Genomic DNA, 15,581 nt, shown 5'->3' on the forward strand with positions numbered 1-15,581 from the left:
CCTGGGCCGGAGAGATGACTCAGCGGTTAAGAGCACTGACCGCTCTTCCAGAGGTCCTGAGTTCAAATCCCAGCAACCACATGGTGGCTCACAACCATCTGTAATGAGATCTGATTCCCTCTTCCGGAGTGTCTGAAGACAGCTACAGTGTACTTATATATAATAAATAAGTAAAACTTTAAAAAAAAAAGAATCAAGTAAAAGAATTCAAGGGATAGAGACTAAACCAACAAAAATTTAGGGAAGATGGGAGGACAAGCAAATAGAATAAGAAGCTATTTGTTTTAAATCCTATACACTGATTTTGGTATAAGAAACGTGTGTTAGTTTGAGGTCTTTAATTTGTTTGTTTTTATAATTGAAGCCTAGAGGAGATGTAAAAGAATATACCCAAGGATGCTTAAGGGTCAAGTGCATTAATCCATAGCCTGTCTGCAGGGTGTGTCCTGACAGTAAGAATACTGTTCCTCAGTCTGTCAGGTTTTATGTTGAAGTCTCTGATCCACTTGGACTTGAGTTTTGGGTGGGGTGATAGATATGGACCTATTCACATTATTCTGTATGCAGACACCCAGTTAGACCAGCACCATTTGTTTCAGATGCTTTTATTTTTCCACTGTGTATTTCTGACTTCTTTATAAAAATTTAGATGTCAATAGGTATGCAGATTTACATCTGGGTCTTCAATTCAATCCCATCCATCAACCTGTCTGTTTATACCAATACCATACAGTTTTATTACTGTAGCACTGGAGTATAGTTTGAGATCAGGAGAGGTGATGCCTCTGGAAGTTCTTTTATCTTACAAGATTGTTTCAGCTCTCCTGGGCTCTTTGTCTTACCATATGAAGTTGAGAATTGTTCTTTCAAGGTCTGTGAAGAGTTGTGCTGGAATTTTGATGGAGATTGTGTTGAATTTGTGGATTGATCTTGGTAAGGTGGCCATTTTTACTGTTATTCGTACAGATCCACGAGCATGGGAAATCTTTGCATCTTCTGAGATCCTCTCCAATCTTTCTTCTTCAAAGACTTGAAGTTATTGTCATACAGGTCTTTCACCTGCTTGGTTGGAGTTACACCAAGATATTTTATATTATTTGTGCTTATTATGCAGAGTGTTGTTTCCCTGACTTCTTTCTCAGCCTGTTTATCATTTGTATAAAGGAAGGCTACTGATTTTTTATTTTTTTTTTTTAGTTAACCTCGAATGCATTGGCACAGAAGACAATTTCCTGAACAGAACACTAACAGCACAGGCACTAAGATCAACAATTAATAAATGAGACCTCGTGAAACTGAACAGCTTCTGTAGTGCAAAGGACACAGCAAAACAGCAGCCTAGAGAATGGGCAAGATGTTCACTAACTCCACATCTGACAGAGGACTAATGTCCAAAATAAAAACTCAATAAACGGCACAAAAACCAAATAGTCCAATTTAAAATTTGTGTATCTAAACAGAAAATTCTCAGCAAAAGAATCTCAAATGGCCAAGAAACACTTAAAGAAAGAAATGTGCAGCACCTGGACCATGGTGGCATATGCCTTTAATACCAGCAGTCGGGAGGGAGAGCCAGGAGGATCTTTGTGAGTTTGAGGCCAGCTTGGTCTACAGAGTGGGTTTCAGAACAATCAGAGTTACACACAAAGAAACTCTCTCAAAAATAAATCCAAGAAAAGCCCATTGGATCAAGAGAGAGGGAGGGGAGGAGCTGAACTGTGAAGAGTGTGGTCCCAGAACCCTGTCTACTTGGGAGTCCTTTCACCCAGAAACTTATGAATTGGACAAGAGCTTCTGGCTAACCAGGTTTCCTGAACTGAAAGGCACAGGCTGCAAAGTGCCCCAAGATGTCTTGCAGAAATTGCTGGAATCTTTACAAGAGAGCCACTTCCAAGAAGATGAGCCGTTTCTGGAAGCTGTTATGCCATGACTTGACATCGGGATGGACACTTGAGTCACTCCTTTGAGGCATGGTGGTCTTTCCTTGGTTCAAATCACAGATTACAGTTATCCTATCGTCAACAATACTTACATTACGGGCAGGACAGCATGTGTCAATGTCCTCAGTGACCTCTGTGCAATGGGTGTCACACAATGTGACAATATGCTGATGATCTTTGGAGGCAGTAATAAAATGACTGACTGGGAAAGGGATAGCCCTTTTTAAAGATTTTAAAAATGCTGCAGAGGTAGCGGGAAACTCTGTATGGGATGGCCAAACGGTATTAAACCCCTGGATTGTTCTGGGAGGAGTTGTCACAACTGTCTGCCAGCCCAATGAATTTATCATGCCAGATAATGCAGGACCAGGGGACATGCCGGTATTGGCAAAACCCCTGGGGACACAGGCTGCAATCGCTGTGCACCAGTGGCTGGATATTCCAGAAAAAAGTAATAAAATTAAGCTAGTGGTCACCCAAGAAGATGTAGAGTTGGCATACCAAGAGGCAATGGTGAACGTGGCCCGGCTCAACAGAACAGCTGCAGGCCTCATGCACACGTTCAATGCTCATCACTGGCTTCAGGACTCTGGGCTATGCACAGAACCTGGCCAAGCAACAGAGCAGAGAGGCGTCCTTTGTGATTCACAATCTTCTCATTGTGTCTACACAGCTGGTGACCCTAGGTCGGTTTATGAGTGGACGCTATTAATAAAATAAAACCTATGGTCTTCTTTTCCTGTTACATTAACTGAAGATGCACCCGACCTCCAGGCAGCTTCTGAGTTGAGAATGATGTTGTTATCCAATACCGTTGATCCATTTTGAATCTTTAGACCCACATCTCTTGCCGCACAGGCGCTCTCTAAAGGTGCTTTTCTGCCACAGGCACTGCTGAGAGGAATACCACTCGCAGTCTGTCTTCTCATTCTACCTATCACATCAGTCTGGTCTGTTTTCAAATGTCTCAGCTGACAATCTAGAAAGACAGAATCGGTAAGTCACGTGACGGCCTCCCCACAGTCAGGGTTGCGTGGCTCCTTCGAGGGCTTGGTTTGCAAAGTTGAGTCTAATGCCTCGGGGGCATTTCTTTACCCAGCAGCTCACTCGGTTCAGGATGGCAGGTGCTTTGCTTGGCACGGCAAGCATGACTGGCAGTAATAACCACTGATGGTCTTTACCGTAGGAGAAAGGATACTTCCTATTTTGTACAGTAATTCCAGTCCTCTTGTTTAAAATCAGCAGCTCTTCTTGAAGGGGCTTCAGACCCCATATGAACAACAATGCCAACCAACCAGAGCCCTAGGTTCTAAGTCACTACCCAAAGACTATACATGGACTGACCCTGGACTCCAACTGCATAGGTAGCAATGAACAGCCTAGTAAGGGCACCAGGGGAAGGGGAAGCCCTTGGTCCTGCCAAGACTGAACCCCCAGTGAACGTGATTGTTGGGGGGAGGGGGGTAATGGGGGGAGGATGGGGAGGGGAACACCCATATATAAGGGGAGGGGGAGGGAAAAGGAATAACAATTAAAAAGTAAATAAGAGGGTTGGGGATTTAGCTCAGTGGTAGAGCGCTTGCCTAGCAAGCGCAAGGCCCTGGGTTCGGTGCCCAGCTCCGAAAAAAAGAAAAGAAAAAAAAAAGTAAATAAGAAATACCCAAGTTAATAAAGACGGAGGAAAAAAATAATCAGCAGCTCTTTAGCTCAACTCTTAGCATCATTTTGTCTTTGCGCCCGTACCTTTTTGTGCGCACATTTTGTGATTTGTGTTAAAAACCTGCATTGCCAATATTGCAGCTCCAACATAAAAGTTGTTATTCAAATAAACACTTAATTTTTTAATTGCTCTTGTATAATCAGATGTCTTTTTTAGTATTATTTTAGAATCATCTGGGAGGGGTTTTGCCTAAAATACAATTTATTGGGGAAACTAGATTTTAGTTTTATAAACTTTTAAGTCTTTCATGGGACCTATATTTTCTTGAATTAAACTTTGTAGTTCTAGAATAGGCAATGTACAAAGGTGTTGTCCGTATTTCTTAAAAACAGGCTTCCTTATCTTCCTTATCTGTTAAGCAGCTGAGGATTCCCATCTATAAGCACAAGGGCACTGGGTCCTCAAACGCCTATCTTCAAAAGAGAAAAAGCACCACATCGTCAGGTTTCTCAGGGCTTCCTCTTAACAGGCTCCAAAGCTGATCTTTGTAAAGTCATCCAGCCTCGCTCCTCAACACGGAACACCAGGAAACCGCCACTGGACCAAGCTCCCAGAAGGAAGAGGCTGCCGCATGCTTGTGATCCAGGAGCCGCAGAGTCTCCTGTATGCACCCAGAGCTGGAACTGAAGCCACCAAGTCTGGCCCCAGCAGAGGAAGCTGTCACAGAAGGACACTAACAGACACTATAGGAATCTATATGATGTTGGTCCTTGAAAGTATGCTCCAGTGGTCTACAAAATAAAACATGTTGGAACCCTCAAAAAAAACCCAAGGAAGAAAAAAATGAAAGTGAGGGAGGGAGGGATGGAGGGAGGGAGGGAGGGAGGGAGGGAGGGAGGGAGGGAGGAGGAGTTAGTTCAACATCCTTAGCCATCAGGGGAAATGCAAGTTAAAATTACTTTGAGATCCCATCTTATAACTTATACTTGAACAGCCACTTCAGAGTCAATGTGGTAACTTTTCAGGAAACAGGGATTTGATCTACCTCAAGACCAAGTTAGACCAATCTTGGGCTACACCTAAAGGTCATTCCATCTTACCACAAAGGCATTGCTCAACCATGTTCACAGCAGCTTTATTCATAATAGCCCAAAATGGGAAACCACCCAGTTGTCCTTCAACCCAAGAATGGATAAAGATAATGTGATGCATTTACACAATGGAGAATTACTCAGTTGTTTAAAAAAAGCAAAACAAAACAAAAAGACTGGCATCATGAAATCTGCAGCCAAGTAGACAGAACTTGAAAAGAGAAATCATCCTGAGTGAGGTAGCTCATATCCAGAAAGATAAACATGGTCTGTCCTCACACACGTGTATTAGCCGCAAAGAAGGGATAATCGTGCTACAAACCACGGACCAGAGAGGCTAAGTAACAAGGAGAGCTCAAGGCAGGATAGACGGATTCCTGGGAAGGGAAACTGAATAGATTTTGTGAGTTTCCTGGGGGTAGGTGGGGTTGGGAACAGAAGGGATCAGGAATGGAGGAAGAGACAACTGGAAGGAGAGGAGAAGAAGAACTGTGGTTAGGATATAATATTTGAAAGAAGAACACATACATACATACATACATACATACATACATACATACATACACATACATACATACATACATACATACATACATACATACATACATACATACATACAGAATGTTGTTATGGGGACTTAGTTGACCTCAAGAGCTGTGACCTGCAGCCAGGTGTGACTGTCTAGTGGTCTAGTGCAATATTCATTCATCCAGTGCTGTTAATTCATATTTGTTAGAAAATAATTATGTTGAAATTGTCACTCACCTCCCCTCCCCCCTGTATTCCAAATGTCCCAGAGGAGGATATCACGTATCCTTCTCTGTCATTCTCTACCTTATTCCTTTGAAATGGGGGTCTTCTATTGAACCGAAATGAGGGTGGCAGTCAACAAGCCCAAGTGATCACCCAGTCTCTTCCCCCACTGCACTGAGACTACACCCAAGCCTGGCCCAGCTTTCTTGCATGGATGCTGGGATGCAAACTCAGACCCTCAGGCTTGAAAAGTAAATATTATTAACCACTAGGCCAACTCTCCAGCCCCCCAGTTTTTCTGTTTGTTTGTTTGTTTGTGGTTTTTGATTTTGTTTTTATTCCCAAAAAGGCTTTGGAGTGTGGTACTTAAGAGATCAATTCACAGGATACAAGTTTGTAGATGTCCAGTGGAGGAGAACTTGGTAGATCCTGGCATTCAAGAACTTTTCACAGAAGGAACGGGCACATACCTAGACTTTAAATGGCTATGCTTTTCAGTACTGGGGTGAATAAGGTGTGACAGGAAGAAGAAATTCACTTGTGCAAGGGCTTAGGGCTGCTAAGAAACAGACCAGCACTATTCAAAATAACCCTCAAACCGGGACAACAGAAGGAGAGATAGAAAAGCCGAATATTCGTGAACTGGAATAGGAAGTAGCCATGGGAACACATAAACGGAAGATGCACACAACAATATGGCTGAATCTCACAAATACAATACGGGGACTTAGGGAATAGGGATTCACCCATGTAGTGTTCAAATCAGTCTACAGTTTTGGAAGCAGGGCCGGTTACTTTGTGGCAAAGAGAGAAAGGGGGAAAGAAAAGCTAGAAAGAGAACAAGGAAGGCTCCAGGGCAGAGGTTCTCAGCCTGAGGGTCGTGACCTCCATGGGGGCCCAATGACCCTTTCACAGGAGTCACCTAAGACCATCGGAAAAAAAAGAGATTTACATGAATAAAACTTGAAATGTAAGTAAATAAAATATCCAATTTAAAAAAAAAAGAAATTGACATGACAATTTATAACAGTTAGTGATACGGTTACAACAAAAATAATTTTATGGTTGGGGTCACCACAACATAGGGAAATGCGTATTAAAGGGTCACAGCACTGAGAATGTTGAGAACTCTGTTTAGGGTGTGACTGTTCTATTTGCTGGCTTTGGTGCTGATTAAGTTACAGTGCTTAATTTGTAAAGTACTTTGACCTTTATACGTTTTACAGTTGTTATATTCTTCTGTAGGTACATCATGGGCTTCGGTAATAATTTAAAGAGAGAGAGAGAGAGAGAGAGAGAGAGAGAGAGAGAGAGAGAGAGAGAGAGAGAGAGTGTGTGTGTGTGTGTTTTCAAGTATAAGGAAGCTGCTAGGACTTCCAACACTGTCACAGTGATGGGGAAAGCCCATCGCACTAGGGCTGAGAGCTTGGAGAAGAGCCATGCGTGTACAGAATCAGGAATAACTCAGGGAGTGGCATGACAGATGAGAGCTGGAAAATGAATACTAATATAGGAGACAAAAATGGACCTCTGCCTCGCATCATGTACAGTATCAAGCATCCCGATAGGCTAGAGGACTGCCTGTGAAAAGCGATGTGTTAAGCTTCTTACTAAAAGTGTGTTTATCTCAAACGGCACTTTAACTAGCGTGGTATTTAATATGTAAGTTACATCGCTGTGCATCAAACGAAACATGGCTTCAAAGAAAGTTCTCACTGGTAACAATACTGTGAGCTTCAGAATGGGCTCTCACAAATATCTGCAGCCTGACTGTGCGCTTGAATAGCAGCCAGGGTCTTGAAGCACATGGACAAGTACGTAGCTCCAAAGTGAAGATCTGCAGAATTTGTGACGTCCTTGTTTTTAACAGCCAGACAGTATTTCATTGCACAAATGAATGACATTTTCTGTATGCATTTTTTGGTTGAGGGACGTCTGGGTTGTTTCCAGCTTCTGCATATTACAAATAAGGCTGCTATGAACATAGTGGAGCACAAGTCCATGTTATATGGTGGAGCATCTTTTGGGCGTGTGCCCAGGAGCATTATAGGGAGCTGGGTCCTCAGGTAGAATTATTTCCAATTTTCTGAGGAGCCACCAGATTGATTTCCAGAGTGGTTGTACCAATTTGCAATCCCACCAGCAATGGAGGAGTGTTCCTCTTTCTCCACATCCTCAACAGCATGTGTTATCACCTGAGTTTTTGATCTTAGCCATTCTGATTTGCATTCGTTTTGATTTGCATTTCCTTGATAACTAAGGATGTTGAACATTTCTTTAAGGGCTTCTTGACCGTTCGAAATTCCTCTGTTGAGAATTCTTTGTTTCGCTTTGTACCCATTTTTAAATTGAGTTATTTGGTTTTTTGGTGTCTAACTTCTTGAGTTCTTTATATTTTTTGGATATTAGCCCTCTATCAGACATAAGGTTAGTGAAGATCTTTTCCCAATCTGTAGGCTGCCATTTTGTCCTATTGACAATGTTCTTTGCCTTACAGAAGGCTTTCAGTTTCATGAGGTCCTATTTGTAAGTATCTTAGAGCCTGAGCCATTCATGTTGTATTCAGGAAATTTTCCCTGTGCCGATGTTTTCAAGGCTCTTTCCCACTTTCTCTTCTAATAGATTCAGTGTATCTGGTTTTATGTTGAGGTCCTTGATCCACTTGGACTTTGATCCACTTGGACTTGAGCTTTGTATAAGGTGATAGATATGGATCAATTTGCATTCTCCTACAAGCAGACCACCAGTTAGACCAGCACCATTTGTTGAAGATGCTTGCATATGGGGCTGGCTGTGGCCCCCAGCACATATGTAGCAGAAGACTGTCTTGTCTAGCCTCAGTGAGAGAGGATGTGCCTAATCCTGTAGAGACTTGATGTCTCAGGGAAAGGGGTTACAGGGGGTGAGTTGGGGGTAGGTGGGTGGGTAACGGGGTGGAGGTAAGGAAAGGGGAGGGGCATGGGGTGAAAAACTCTTGGAGGGGGACTAGGAAGGGGAGCAACATTTGGAATGTAAAGAAATGAAACAATAAAAAAGCAAAGGTCTGCTGCTATCTTCTTTTTAAAAAAGATTTATACATTTTATGTATATGAGCACACTGTAGCTGTCTTCAGACACACCAGAAAAGGGCATCAGATCCCATTACAGATGGTTGTGAGCTACCATGTGGTTGCTGGGAATTGAACTCAGGGCCTCTGGAAGAACAGTCAGTATTCTTAACCGCTGAGCTATTTCCCCAGCCCCCATTTATTTTATTATTTTTTTATTTTTATTTATTTAATGTATGAGTGTTCTGCTACATGTATGCCCGCAGGTCAAAACAAAGCACCAGACCTCCATATAGATGGTTGTGAGCCACCATGTGGTTGCTGGGAATTGAATTCAGGACCTCTGGAAGAGCATTCAGTGCTCCTAACCACTGAGCCATCTCTCCAGCCCTATCTTCTTGATCATAGACAGAAATGAACATGCTTAGTGTTAGGGCTTCTGAGAGATGGACTAAGAATTGTGTTTTCATCTGTGCCTAGTACGGAAAGGAGTGGAAATTAGTTTTCAGTTTAGTTACTGTTGGTTCAAAGTCACACAAGCGCAGTAGCCAACTTTGAGGATTTCCACTGACTTCCCGTACTTGTGTCCTCAGACTCAGTGGGGACAGGGACTAGACAGCTCTCACCTGTCTTCTCTGTCAGTTTTACAATAAGATGTAACAACGTCTATGCTTGGAGCTGATGTAGAGATTAGGCGACACTTTGGCGCACACAAGGGGACTTTAGGTGTGTGCAAATAATAAAAAGATATTCTGATACTGCTGTGGGCTTTCTGCACTTGACTCGGTGTGAAAATCATCCTGAGCATGCTCACACTCAGGTGATAGCAACCTATGGCTTGAGTTCACTGAGAGCTCCCATGAGCGCCTACAGATCATTTCTCTAAAGGTACAAGTAGTCTCAATTTAGAAACAGGATGTCTGTTTAGATGGGATTCTCACTCCGAGTGGCAATCATTTTGTTAACTAGTAATAAACTGCATAAATAGACCCATGTATTCTGTCGTTAAGAAGATATGCGTATTCCTGTGCAGAGTGGTGTTTCTGAGGCAGCATCTGCTGGGAGCACCCTAAACACTTGGCTGCAGCGCACATCGCCCCTAGTCTGCTTGTTTTCAAGTGCGTCTCTGAGCTCGGCCTACTGCAGTTCATTCTAACCTTTCTCTGTTTGTCTATGGTTGCAGCTTCTGGTTTTGTCCTTTGCTCATAAAGCAAGTTTTAGTGAGAATAAGAATAGTAGCAAAGTATATTTTACAAAAGACTACTTTTTGCTGCCCTCAGCATTCCTAAGTTGCCTGAAGTTCTCCGTGGAGGGTAAGAGCACACCAATTGGTTGTCTATACCGAACAGTCAGCCCTGAAAATATACATACAAATGGCATACAGACTGAGAAGGTTCTATTTACAGATTTAGAAACACGTATGTATGCATGTATATTAATAAAAAAAAGAGGCCATAAATTTGAAAGAGTGTGAAGAGGGTTTGGAGGGAGGAAAGGGGAGACGGAAACGATATATTAAAATCTCAACAAAAAAAAGAGATAATAGAAAAAAACAGAACTTAAAACTGAAAAATATTAGTAATACATGTAAACAAAAATAGGCAGTGCTAGGAATGTATATTATTTAAATCATGAAAATCAGCAGAAACACAGCATGAGCAGAAAATGGACCAAACGGCTGAGGCATTTCATACAAAAAGGAACACACATGGCCCATGAAAGCACGAAGACATGATAATGTTCTTGGAATCAACTATGAAGAATTACTCCTTCAAGGAGAGCATCGTGTGCCAGAGAGGAGGCTGGACAGCTCTTTCTGACATCACTGGAGAGGATGAGGGTTAACCAATACAATGTTAAAAAACAGGCCATAGAGCAGCGACTCAAGGAACCACCATTCAGAGCCTGCCCCACATGTGGCCCATTTATATATACAGCCACCAAACTAGATAAGATTGATGAAGCTAAGGAGTGCATGCTGAAAGGGACCGGATATAGATCTCTCCTGAGAGACACAGCCAGAGCATGTCCAATACAGAGGTCAATGCTAGCAGCAAACCATTGAACTGAGAACAGGACTCCCTTGGGGGAAATTAGAGGAAGGATTGAAGGAGTTGAAGGAGCTTGGAACCCCATAAAAACAACAATGCCAACCAACCAGAGCTTCCAGGGACTAAACGACTACCGAAAGACTATACATGGATTGACCCGGAGCTCCAACTGCATATGTATCAGAGAATAGCCTTGTTGGGGCACCAGTGGAAGGGGAAGCCCTTGGTCCTGCCAAGGTTGGACCCCATATACCCAGGGAAATATGGGGGGCAATAAGAGGAATGGATGGGGGAACACCTGTATGGAGGAGGGGGAGGAGATAGAAGCTTATGGACAGGAAACCGGAAAGGGTAGTAACATTTGAAATGTAAGTAAGAAAATATATCTAATAAAAAATTAAAATAGCCATAGCTATCTCCCAAACTATACCACTCATATACCCTGTGTTTCAGCAATTCCAATCCTTTGGGAAAGAGAAATTTTGGAGCCTACATAAAAAGCGATGTGGTTTTTTTTTTTTAAGTTCACGGAAAGAGGGCATATGTTTATAAAAATATCTAAATATTCATCGGCTGGAAAATACATGAGGAAACCGATGTAATCACACAAATAACTACAGCCATACAGAACAGTGCACATCGAACAGAAATGTAAAGGACTTTGTAAAAAAAAAGCCCTAAAGGATGGCATGCACTCTGTTCTTATATAAAGTTAAAAGCAACTAAAATAAAATACTATAGTTCGGGGAGTAAGTTCACATGAAAATGAAGCCCTTTGAAATACACCCTTCAGCGGCATTCATTACAGATGTATTGTTCCCAAGAGCAGCTGTGGGTGAAACTCCTTGTATTGGACATTAAAGAAGTAAGAGAAGACTTACGCTGCGGTACCTGGGATGGCAGAGGCGGGCAGATAATTGAGTGGCCAACAGAGGAGACCCATATGTCTGGACGAGGGCTTGCTGAGGTCCAGCTTTGCTTAGGGCGTGAGCTTATATACATGTGCTTATGTCATTACAGAAAATCACCAACTACACAAACAGTGGAGCTGCTCTCTGCCTCACATCAACCGGGCTTGTAAACAACTTTCTGCAAGTGCAGGAGAGTTTTATAATAGGCTTGAAAACAAAACAGGAAAATTCCTGGTCTCCTGGCGGTAACTGCATCACTTAAATTTTTATGTGAAGTAGTAAAACGTGGAGGAGGGAAAGAAAGGGCTAATATGAAATTGCGAACGGCCTCTGAAATCAGGGCAAGTCACCTGGACTTGCTCCCACCCAAGGGAGTTTCCTTGTGGTGAAACAGTCTGGCTTCACCCAAGAGCTGGTACCCCATCTTCTCCAAGAAGCCTCCTCAGACCATACCAATTCTCCCAAGCGCTTAGTGCTTAGAGAATGCCTCCCACAATTTATGTTATTCCATCATGGAACCCTCTAGAGGAAGCTGTTTCCTGAGAGTTTATACAATACTGTAGTTCAAACTGAGCTCAAGATCCAGAGGAAAACATTTATGTCATGCCAGGTATTACATTGAGATGCTTAAATTAAAGCGGGGGGCAAACACCTTTGCAAACAGATGTTAACACTCAATGTATAGAAACCCGTTTCCTTTCAATAACGTTAAAAGTAAATTAAATGATTATCCCCGCCTAGAAATAGAGACACAAAGCAGTTAAGGCATTTGTGCTAGATCATGGAGCAGCTATAGGGACCGGTCAGAATTTGAACCTAGGCGTATTGGCTCCCAATCTTAGTCTTAAACAATGCAAATTCAAGCTCTAAGTAGCATCACTTCAGTGCCACATATTATATGTGTCAGGCATAGGGTTTGGTATTCTCACATGGAACAGGAAGTTGGCTTGAGATCAAACAGGGTACTAGTCCTGGCTCCTAAAATGATGCCTGTCCAGACATGGACAAGACCGTCTGTCTTGCTTTCGGCCTCGGTTTCCCTCTCTGCAAGATGAAGGGTTAAAGCCAATGCTCTCAGTGGTCCTCCCAATGCTGTCTTGTGAGCCTGGAATCCTGGCTCCATTCTTTGCAGCCCACACAACACTAGCTCTTCCTGGGCTAGATCTAGTCCCTCCTGATGGGTCGTGTCTCTCATTTGGCTCTGCTTCTCATAAATAAGAGAAAAAAGAACAAGGGAAATATCCTCTTGAGAGACTGGGAGGGATCCCTTCGGCTGTTTTCAGAGCTTTGTGGAACTGCAGTCCTTAGGAGAGAGCAATAACCACCAAGTGAGGGATGGAAAGAGACCAACCAGGCCGGGAGAGAAATGAACTCATGAAACCTGGCTACACTCAGATTAAAAGGACATCTCGAAGGACGGGGATGCGGAGAGGAGGAGACAAGCCAGCCCTGTAAAGCGCAGAAGGCAGGAAGCCAGAGGCTGTAGTCCGTCAACAGACTGCCTGCCTATCTACCGTGCACGAAGCCTCCAGTTTGATTCCCAGTACCACATCTAACAAGGTGACCTCTGCCTGTGACCCCTTCCCTGGGGAAGTAGAGGCAGCACTATTAGAAGTCCAAGGTCATTCTCAGCTCTAAAGCAAGTGTTAGGCCGGTCTGTGACACATGCAACCCTATTACAAGAGTACTCAAAACAAACTAGCAAACTATCATGCCCCTGTCCCTCCCACTCCTCCTCCCCTCACTCACTTCCCCCAAACCCCTCATCCCCTGAGGAAAAAAAAAATCATGAAGGCAGAATATGCTGGCAGAAAGCCAGAATGAACTAGAAAAAGGCAGACGAACCTGACAAACTATGCACCAACCAAGGTTACTGATGCTCTGGGAAGGAACGGAAGAGATAGGGGAGAGCTACACAGACACCCCAACACCCCCCTCCACTGCCATCACTCCCGCCACAGTGGCCCAAGTGAACTCTTCCTTGTCTGGCGCAGTGCATAGGCATCTACGTCCCCAGAAGTCCTAAGGTCATGATGCTCAGAATCTGCTGACACAAACAAAGCAGATAACATAAGAATTTATAATTTTACTCCACTCTAGAGTCGAGAAGACAGTACGTGGAGACCCAAACTTTAATTCTGGGTTTCCCCAATACTGGTGATGTGAATTCAGACACGTGACTTTACCTGACCAGGGCCTTATCTACCCGTAAAATGAGCAGCTCAAAGAAAAAAAAAGAACAGAATCGTGTCATTTACAGGTCAACGCAAGGAACTGCACCTCATCATCAAACGAAACAGGCCAGTCTGACAAAGACGCATTCCATGTTTTCCTCTCATGATGCATTTTAGGGGAGACTCCGTAAGCAACTTAAAAATTAATAAAAATAAATTAATGAAGAATTGAAATAAAATTTAGGGAGAGTAAGGGATAGGAAAGTAAAAAGGACACTTGGTGGTATAGAAGAGGGAGAGGGGGTGAACACAGTTAGAGAACACTGTTCGTGTTATAAAAAATGATGAAACACATCACTTTGGATATTAAATACATGCTAATAAAAAGTGAAAATAAATGAGGGGCTGATTAAGTTTATGGACGATAGCCTCCAGCTAAAAAAAATCCTACAGATCGTCGTTGTTAAACGCCTGTTTATAGTCACCTAGAAAAGCAGGTGCTAAGGCCAATTGATTATCTTTCCACTTGGGGCTCTTAACTCTCGATGGAATCCACTGTGCTGAGCAGGGAGAGTTGAAACTAGGAGACATGGATGCAGCTGTAGACATTGGCTTCGGTGGCTTTTCTACTTCTGATCCATGTGGTGCTACCCAGCACGACCATGTATGGTGAGGTGTGTTGTGCCCTGTGCAGTACACAGCCAAAGGAGGTCAGGGAGATAGGACTAAATTCTGCCGTGTTCCCAGTCTAAGCCAACAGTGTATTACTGGGTTGGAGCTGCCTTTGGCCTGTCCATCAAAGGAAATTAATAGGCAAGACCGGGAAGCCGTGGTCACGCTTGATTTAAAGTTCATGTTGTATTCGGAGCTTCTCCCTTTGCCTTTGCTCAGAGCACTTCCAAAGTTCCTCCTTGCACCCCCAGTCAGTGGATAAGACACCCCAACACAACCAACCCACCCTTTAAAGATGCTGTAGTGATGATCCGTCCAAGCCAGCGTCGCCCTGGATGCTGGAAGACCCTGTTTACAGGCTCGCCCGAACCTCAGAGAATGAAGACAGCTGAAACAGCAAACCAGGGAGCCTCTTGAGCTGATTCTGAGGAGGACTCCGCTGAGACAGTGGAACATCCCTTCACAGTCAGACTTTATCCAGCTCACTATTTTCACGTTTCCTAAACACGGTAGCTGCCAAATGCGTTTGCCAAAGCCAAAGACACACAAAACTGATTAAAAACAAACAAAGAAGCAACCATTTCACCAAGACTGTCGCTGACATATCTTCACACAGGACAGTTGCGTGACGACACCACTTCTCAGCTTAGGGCATCTCACTTCTTTTTTAAAGCAGTTTCTCACCCTGCAATCCAGGTTTAGCCCAGAATTAGAAATCTTCTCGCCTCAGCCTTCCAAGAACGGGAAATGCAGGAATGAGTCACCAGGCCAGGTTACACCGACTGATGTGTCTCATGTCTACCCATCCAGTCATTAGATCCATCCATTCAGAAGCTACTGAAACTACTTGTTCTGGATTTTCTAGACCATTCTTAATTTCAAATATTCTTTTTCCTTTTCTCAGAAATAAGAAGTTCCCCCAACTCCTCTCCCCCCACTTTTTTTAATTTGGAAAATATAGTCTCCATAATAATGACATTTGCTACACACATAGAGAGAGAGAGAGGGAGAGAGAGAGAAAGAGAGAGAAAGAGAGAGAGAGAGAGGGAGAGAAACAGCCACACCCCCATTATGGTGTTCTTGTTGGGTTTGTAACCATTAAAAAAAAGAACAAAGGGGTCCACCCTGAGCCTTAAACCTCAGTAAAGAGAAAAGTTAATGCATTTTCTATTAAACGATTTAGAACTCAGATGAACTTTCCCCTTGCTTTAGAGGAGAAATTTTCAAAGCTAAGGAGTTCCTCCTTGATGGAAGGGTTCACAATCTGGAAAATCTGAAGCCA

General features: G+C 43.2%; 1 pseudogene; it reads left to right on the forward strand.

Moving 5' to 3' along the window:
- The first annotated feature begins 1,847 nt into the window (after positions 1 to 1,847).
- LOC116893062 lies at positions 1,848 to 2,652 on the forward strand (annotated as a pseudogene).
- Positions 2,653 to 15,581: the final 12,929 nt, after the last annotated feature.

This window comes from Rattus rattus, chromosome 2, assembly GCF_011064425.1.
Source record: "Rattus rattus isolate New Zealand chromosome 2, Rrattus_CSIRO_v1, whole genome shotgun sequence".
NCBI classification, from domain to species: Eukaryota; Metazoa; Chordata; class Mammalia; order Rodentia; family Muridae; genus Rattus; species Rattus rattus.